This window comes from Trachymyrmex septentrionalis, unplaced genomic scaffold (assembly GCF_001594115.1).
Source record: "Trachymyrmex septentrionalis isolate Tsep2-gDNA-1 unplaced genomic scaffold, Tsep1.0 scaffold32, whole genome shotgun sequence".
Taxonomy (NCBI): Eukaryota; Metazoa; Arthropoda; class Insecta; order Hymenoptera; family Formicidae; genus Trachymyrmex; species Trachymyrmex septentrionalis.
The window spans coordinates 1,359,733-1,368,463 of NW_017305485.1; the positions used below are offsets into that span (position 1 = coordinate 1,359,733).

At 36.2% G+C, this 8,731-nt stretch overlaps 1 protein-coding gene across 6 annotated transcripts in view; it reads left to right on the top strand.

Moving 5' to 3' along the window:
- Window positions 1–8,731, top strand: part of LOC108749978 (nephrin-like) — a 320,122-nt gene that overhangs the window by 11,961 nt on the left and 299,430 nt on the right. The window lies entirely within an intron of this gene.

Genomic DNA, 8,731 nt, shown 5'->3' on the forward strand with positions numbered 1-8,731 from the left:
GTTTGCGTTATTTGCACTCCAATTTGTTTCAAAGCTGCATCATAAAAATTGTCTAATCTTTTCTAATCTTATTATCGTCTTATCTGGAATTTTGAACAGAAATAACTCCCTTGACACCCAAAGACTCCCGGAATTCTCGGGAAGTGTCTTTTACAAGATTTCATTAAATTCCCGTGTTTTTCAAAGAAAGATTTTCTTATCCAAAGTTTGCACTCGAAACATCATGCTGGGATTAATTTAATAACAATTTTAGAATTGAAACTACGCGCTCTCTCGTAAAGTCAACGGCATTTTGTCGAAATCGCGCGTGTTTAAAAGCGTGTACCGGGTGTCGGCGAATGGCGCGGATTGCTTCCCCGGGATATAGTGGCGATGAAATACGGTAAATGTTCCTATATCGCCGGTCGCGGTTGCCGTCTTTGCATATTTATGGAAATGGGACGATGCGTATAGAAAGTACGTTTTATCGTACCTCTATACTATGCGCCGAATGGCGAACGTTCGGTTCTCGTCGATTCTGTTCTGCTCTTTTTTTTCCGGCCCTCTAAAATCACTCTCTTCCCTACCTTTTGCGAAAAATCCACGTAGCCCGTGCGGACGAGCACACCCACAATTGTCGTCTCGCGAAGAAAGAGAACTCGGAAAGAGGAATAATTATTCCAAGTTTTCCTTTATATAAATTCTATTAGGATGGAACCAGCTAATTGTATATTCATTGTCAATAAAAAACAAATCTGCAATAATTACTAATAGCAACATACACAATTGGAAAATTTGTGTCAAATTTAATATATTTCACATGTCCTAAATGATCGGCTGAAATTTGAAAAAGATGAATATGTTAGAAAATAATACAAATATCATGTAAAAAATTAACATGAAAAACGTAATGCTGGCGCACAATTTGTAAGCAATTATATTTCTTTATTCACAATAAAGTTTTAACATTTATAATACGTTGAATTAACACATTTCGTTCATTCATATAATTCTTATAATTGTCGTTTTAGAAAACATTATTTTTATGTTATTTGTTTACTTATTCATACATTATGTTATTTTAGTTATTTAACACTAAGAAATGTTGAATAACAATTTACAAAATATTCAAATAAAAACGACACAATTATATTGTATCGAATTAACATTGAGATGCGTTAAAAATTCGACACTAAAAAATTTTAACTGGGACGTGAGTGGATCATTTAGGATCGTTTCTACCACAATTACGAAATATTTTTTAACGTGTAGAATTCAACAATGTAAGGAGAAATACACTTGTGTAATGCGCTTTAACCGCGTTCTTATTTGCGTTTGTATGTCGAGCTTGAACAGCGAACTACTTTTTAACTAGGTTTCGTGAAACTTGTGACATACTTTCGCTCGTCGCAAGTTGTCGTGTACGTTTTCAACTTTTATAACATTAAATATCTTAATAATTACAGCAATAAGTCTTGAATTAAATCTTTATCGAGGTAAAGCCCAGTTTAAAGCAACCACTATGGTAGAAGAATTAATTCGGCAAATCCTTTGATCTCCTAACGGTTGAATAAATTTTATTCCCCATCTCCCTCTTAAAACCGACTATCAATTTTTTTCACTGTATATTCTGTAGCCTTTACTGTAGTAATGATTTTGGGACACCGTATATACGTATCGATTTAAAACGTTCTTCCAGCCGGGACGCAGTCATGCGAGAAAAAAAAAAAATCTTCGAGAATTACGAGCTTTAATGGGTTAGCGGTGCTTGCGTATCTCTCGCTGGGGAAGTAGGGAAGACACTCGGGAACGGGGGGAAAAAAGATGTGATTAGTAGAATGATTAAACGTTTCGACAAGGATCTCCTCGGAGAGAATGAGGAGAACCGAGCAGGATCGTGGGAGCCGGTAGGTACGATCTATATGCGCCAGTGAGAGGTGGAAGGGCGAAGGGGCGAGACGTCGGGAGATTCGATTAAAAACGCGGTTACTGTCCGGGGCGATTTTGAAATTAGCGAGATGGTTGGCGGTGGCTGCGGGATTGAAGTCGGCAGCCGATGGAACGGGGAATTTTCCAAGCAAAGCTTTCGGAGCCCTCTTCCTTTCCACATCCGCTGGAATATTGCCAGGGGCGATCCCGCAGGACGTTAGACAACACCGTGTCGTCGGAGGCTGCTAATTAACGCTGGCTCGTCGATGCGTAACAATCGCTAATTGATATTTGCGCGACTACGTCCGCTTTTCGGACGGTATTAGAGAGACTCGCAGGCTACAGCGTCTTCCGCTTCGATCTCGGGTACCGTGTTTCTTCGTGCATGTCGAAGTGCCGGCGAAGTGTTCGACGTTCTTGACGTGGATGTTCGGTTGCTCAATGTACAAAATTGCCACAAACCTGGAAAAATATCAGGGAAATTGTAAACGGTCAGAAGAGGAATCGGAAAGAGATTAGGGAATTTTGCCAAATTTTCTGAAAAATTAAAATACTTGGCTCTAAAGTAGTTCAATATGTGTACATACGTCACGCACGCAGCCTATGCAGTTTTGGAATACCAACTTAACAATTAAACGCACAAGCAATGTCAGCAACGTTAGTAATTTCATTGCTATGTTAAATCCCTCAACAAAGTATTTGATAGTTTCCAAGTCGGGATGGAAATATAAAAAGTTTCAGAATATTGCAAGCACGATGGATGAAATTTTATCTAGAAATCATAAAATTTTAGGATGAAGAATTTGTGACAACCCTGAATATGAGCTATGGTAGAATTAGTATATACAAATCTTTTGAAGCGATGATTATTTAATGTTATAATAAATTGACCGTTTATTTAACTGAGGTGTTAATAACTATATACGACGATAATTTGATTACCGTTAATAAAACGTTATCTTTTTTTAAATCACTGAAACGTGCGATTTCGATAGAAATTTAATTGAAGCTTTAATCGGTGAAGTATTTAATGCGTAAATTAAATTTTAGCGAGGAAAAAATTGACTTTTAGAGAGAAAATTTTAATGAGGGAAAGATTGACGAATCGACACGTAAAAAGTACATTATTATTAGATTTATTTAATTTATTAGAGGAGAAACATCACATTTAAGTCAATGCGATTTGAATATAAGAATCAATTTTTCCCGAGATTTTTCCGCTCTCTTAAATATTATAATATTATTTATAAAAAAGAGCTTTTTTTGATATATTATATTTTTTATTTTTTAACAAATAGATGTATAAATCTTTGTGAATCAAGCATTGAATAGTTTATATTAGAATATGAAGTGAAAATCGATTGAGAAATGTTGAAACAATTAAGCGAAGAAAAGCATATTCACTGAAAGTGCAACAATATTCTTGATATTTAATAATACTTTTGTGTGAACTTTGCCTGAACTGGAAATTGCATAAAATTCACATAGAAATATTATTAGCCACCAAGACTCGTTTTGATTAAAATGTAGCCATCTTTGCTTAACTGAGTTTCATAGTTGGATTTATGTTAAATTTATTTCCGGTCCCAAACGGTTCACTCAAATTTTTAATTTAATATGAGATGAACATATTAGAAAATAACACACAAGTATTATATAAAAAATTAACACAGAAAGTATAACACTGATACAATTTATAAGCAATCATATCATCTTTATTAAGATCAACATTTATAATACATTAAATTAATGTTTCAATAAATTTAATATTTATAAATTAACACATTTTATTCATTTGTTTTAGAATTTGCGTTTTAACATATATTATTTGTTTATTTATTCACTTATAAACATGTTAATTTAACGTATTATAAATATTAATTTTAATAAAGATATATGATTGCTTATAAATCGTGTTAGTTCAACTCAAGAAATATTGAGCGTCAATTTAACACAGTAAAATATTCAAATAACAATCACAGTATGTTAAATTAACACTCAGATATACTAAAAATTTGACGTTAAATATTAATTAAAAAGGATTCGAGTGAGCTGTTTCAGACACAAATGCACAATTTTTAAATTTGTTCTGCTATTCTTACGTTTATAATTTAAAAGAGTCGAAATCGACAACGAAAATTGATGAAACGTCGCTCGATCGTATCTCGGTACGATATGAATTCCGTAATTGTAGACAGATATAGTGTCGCGTGCCGTTAAAGAGCCAACTAAAACTAATTTGTTATCATTGCGTCGGCGCATGTCGCTTGTCATTGAAGATATCTCCGAAACTAATTAGCTCCGCGCGTGAAACGGACATTGCAAACACATCCCTCCCCTCAAGTCCCCTTCACCGCTCTCCGTAATAATGCATATCTGCCAATTGCTGTAATACCACCATGAATCGATTGCGCCAACCCCTATTTTCTTATCTTCAACTCGCTTCAGTTCGCCGTCCTCGGCGATCGCGTCGTCGCCCTATATTATAGTCCCGCTGTCACACTTCCTTCCCCTTTCAGCAACCATTTCGATTCCCTTTCCGGCAGTTTATCAATTTTCCCTCGGTCTTTCATTGACTCACGGACATACGGATATTCCTTTCTCTGCCCACTACAAATTAGATAGGCGCGTAAATTTTTTTATGCTGTAAATTTTATTTCTTTTTCAAATATTCTCAAAATTTCCTTCAACTAAAACAACTTTGTCCGTTCGAATTAAAACGAGGAATACGAGAAATTTTTTTATCGCATTATTCGATCACCACGCCCAGTCTGTAAAAAGCTCTTCATTTTCGATCGCTCGCAATGTAACTCTCCGTCTGCAATCTGCGGGTCTTTTTCGGCACACAACCGAAATTTTACTCTCAAATTTCTCCGAAATAAAAAAAAAAGGCGAATTTTCGATTCCCCGATTTTAAAATAATGGAGAAAATTATTTGGTAATGTAACAGAGGTATTGAAAAATGTAATAGAGATGTTTAACCTTGAATGTCCACATTTTTTGAATTTTTCCACACTCTAAAGTATCGGTGTGGATTTAACATCATGCGACGTTCACATCATTCTCATAATGTTGGTATTAATATTAATATTAACACCAACACGGTGAGAATTATATGTAGACACCGCACGCACTGAAAGAAAAAACTAAATTTCAATAAATATCTCTTCGAATAGGCCAAACAATAAAATATATGATAAATGTAAATATATATTTAGTTGGTACAAAAACCATTAATTCGATTTTATTATCATTTTGTTTTTATCGAAGAAATATTTATTTTCTGCAATAAATGTTTACTTAGTATTATTAAAAAAAAAAAAAAAAAAAAAATGTATTAAAGTTTAGAGAGTAAATTTTTTTCTCTCGTGCGACATTGAATTAACACCAACATTTTTTAGAGTGCCCATTTTCTAGAACGGTAAAAAAATTTGGGTTAGATAAAAAAAGGAGCCAGATTGTAGGATACGAAGGATCGAAGATTATTGACGCTTTGATATTTTTATCGAGATATAAAATTGCCTAATTCGATCTCGTAGGATCTCGTTGGAACGCGCGAACGTGAATTGATGGCCACCCTGTAGCACAGCAATCCATCAGCCCTTGTTTCGCGTCTGCCTTCTCATCTCTAGCTCTCGTAGTAGCAGCTCGTGCGCGACTACGACTTTTTAATTTCATCTCGCTTCGCGCGCGCTGCCTCGTATTTAATTATCTTCGTCATTTGCAGCGACATTTAATTCTCTGAATTAATGACGCGTCCCACCAGCCGCGTGCCCTCGCCCCGGTGTGCGTGTGTGTGTACACGCGCGTGTACGTGCGAGCGCATACACGCTCGCCTCGTTACCCTTCCGGATGTAACAAATCACCACCGATCTCTGATGACCGATGTTACAGGGCGCATACGCCGGGCAGGTGGAATGAATTACGCGTTCGTGCGTTAGAGCGTGTGTGCGTGTGCGTGTGTGCGCGTAAGTGTAAGTGTGTGCGTTGGAAGTTCATTTACTTATCGGAAGATCCGAAACGCAAGGTTATTTCTCTCCCTGTTCTCTCGCTGCAGTTTCGTCTCGCGGGACGCGGCGGTCGTTCGAGAGCGGGAAATATCGGGACCAGGGATAATGATATTTGCCAAGGGAGATACGAAGTCGAAAATGTATGCAGATATCTCTGATGGTTATTCCTATCGGATATTAGGCACGGCCGCGTGAAATAAAACTCGATTTTTTGCGAGATAGACGTAACGAGGAGGGACCGCCCTCCTGGAAAACGTTCGTGATTTCACTGTATCGCGATTTCAGATTTCGCAACGAGCACGAATTTCACTTGTAATTAGACACGATTATTTGGTTAACAGTGAGCACACGGAGAAGACGCATTTTATTTCGATGATATTAAAATAATCAATAAAACGTGTCGCGCTTTGTCGCGTATAATTATTACAAATTTCAGCACGCGTGAATTACAAACGAATTAATATTCTTCAGCAAATTAATAATTGCGATACAATGCGTTGCAATCATTTGACACTCCGTGAAATTTAAAGGCGAAAAAGGAAAAAAGAGGGAACGAGTCGTTCCAAGAGCTCGCGTCTATTGTACCTCGCACATTTTTCACGAGACTTGGCGAAATGCCATTTTAATACACAGGTAACGCAGAGGGCAGAGGTGAAGTAAGTGGGCAAACTCGGTCGACACTTCGATACTCGGCAGAAAACGTGTGCGGTTCGTTCAGATACATCGGACACGTAATGTTGCGCGCAAGTTGCGGTCACGAGTCCGTTGAGCACGGTCAGTGGGACGTGAACCGAATTAACATTCCGTTCTACCGGTGCACAAAATTATTTCCGGTACCACCCTCATTGGTAAGAGCGAGAGAGAGAGAGAGAGAGAGAGAGAGAGAGAGAGAGAGAGAGAGGGGAATCCATTGCGACATTACAAGTTCGTGCAATTTTGCCGCAATAGAATGAATGACTCTTTATTTTACTCTGGAACCACAAAAATGTTTTCAATTCAATTTAATGAGTAATACTAAACAATTAATTTTTTTTAATATTTTCATTATTTGTCCAATATTATATTGTTACGTAGGAGAGACCGGTTGATTGTAGGGGTAAGTAGAATAATCGAGGCTACATAAAAAATAAAACACGCGAGGCACGCAGCAGCGACTGTCGCTCAGTCTGCTATAACATCTTGTTGCGAAACACATCTATGATAGAAGTCATGCTACAATTTATAATGAAAACGTATACCTAAGTAAATATTTTTATTCTTAAAATTTTTGTTTTACAATCGTATGTGATTGTCGGAGATATGTGATTTCTGCTTAGATAGCAAGCGTAGTTCTTACTTAATAAAGTCCAACAGATTTTTGTTTTGTTTATGTGGCTTTGTTATCGTATATTGTTAATGTTTTCAAAAATGAACGAATGGGAATAGTAGATTAACCACGGTATGGAACTGTATGATTCATTTAGTGACGACTCTTATAGTACTTACTCAAAATTTTATTCCTTTAAAGAGATTTTCCTCAGTGGTAAATGTTATAAATTTACTTCCCTTACGTCCAATCTCGAAACTCATTTGACGTGTTTTTTGCACGAAATGAACAAATTTTGCAAAAAGAAGCATCGTTTTGTCGTGCGAAGCGATGTTTGCGTTTAAAATATTTTTTTATAAAAGTTTTATTAATATGTAGCCAAAGATGTAGTTTAAAATACATTAATCTTTATTTTAATAATCTTAGTCGAATTATTTCGGGGCTAGTTGAATCGGATGGAACGCATTAGAAAAGTGCATTTTTTTCATATTAGTTAGTCAGTTTCCCTTTATTATTAAAATATTATTAGGTAGTCAAATGTATGTAGTAACTGGTGGAATTCATTTTTTCGATAAGTCTTAATTTCGTCTGTAAAAATTCGAAACCGAAAAATGAGTCTATTAGCCCCGGTCTTCCCTACATCAGATCTCAGATAATGTCAGTAGAATTAAATAATTTCAAATTTGATGTACGTTACAATACACGTTTGAAAGACTTAGAGAGAGAAGAGGGGGGAGGGGGGAGAGAAAGATACAAAAAAATATTATTCCATTGTTAAAAAAAAAAAAAATGATTATTCAATTTACTTTCTACCTTTTAAGCAACGGTTATCTTTAACAAATAATATGTTCTTGATAATAATCTTAAAATATACTTATTACAAATTTTATATAAACACTCGTTTTATTATATATATTCAAAACAAGAATTTATATTCTTTCAAAGAATATTATAAAATAATCGAATAAACGACCTTGTGTAATAAGAATGAATTCGATGTTTGTGTCGAACTTATGATAGATTCGCGGATATATATTAACTTTTAAAATATTTGAAACAAGTAATTGTTACTTGCGTACAGTATTTTTCTGTGTGTAGAGAGAGAGAGAGAGAGAGAGAGGAGTTTAGAGGATGACTCTACAGTGGTTACGTGCGGCATTGTTCACGACACTTATCACGATAAGACGGGAAAGTTAGCGATCTCCCGGGGAAACTTCTTGCGGACGGGAATTGCCGCGACAGAGTAATGAGAACGAACGAGGTTTCGCGTGTCACGCCTAATCTCACGCGGCGCAAATCAAGATCGTGAGTCGGCTGGAAAAGCGAGACAACCTCGTCTTCTCGTACCTAAAGTCTGAATAAGTGTCGAATATTACACTGATTGCTTTCAGTGCATCGTATCCCGGAGGATAAATTTCATATATTAGTATTTCTCTCTCCCTCCCCCTCCCCTCTCTCTCTCTCTCTCTTTTTTTGTTGTTGTTAAACTGACTCTCTGTCGTCTCTT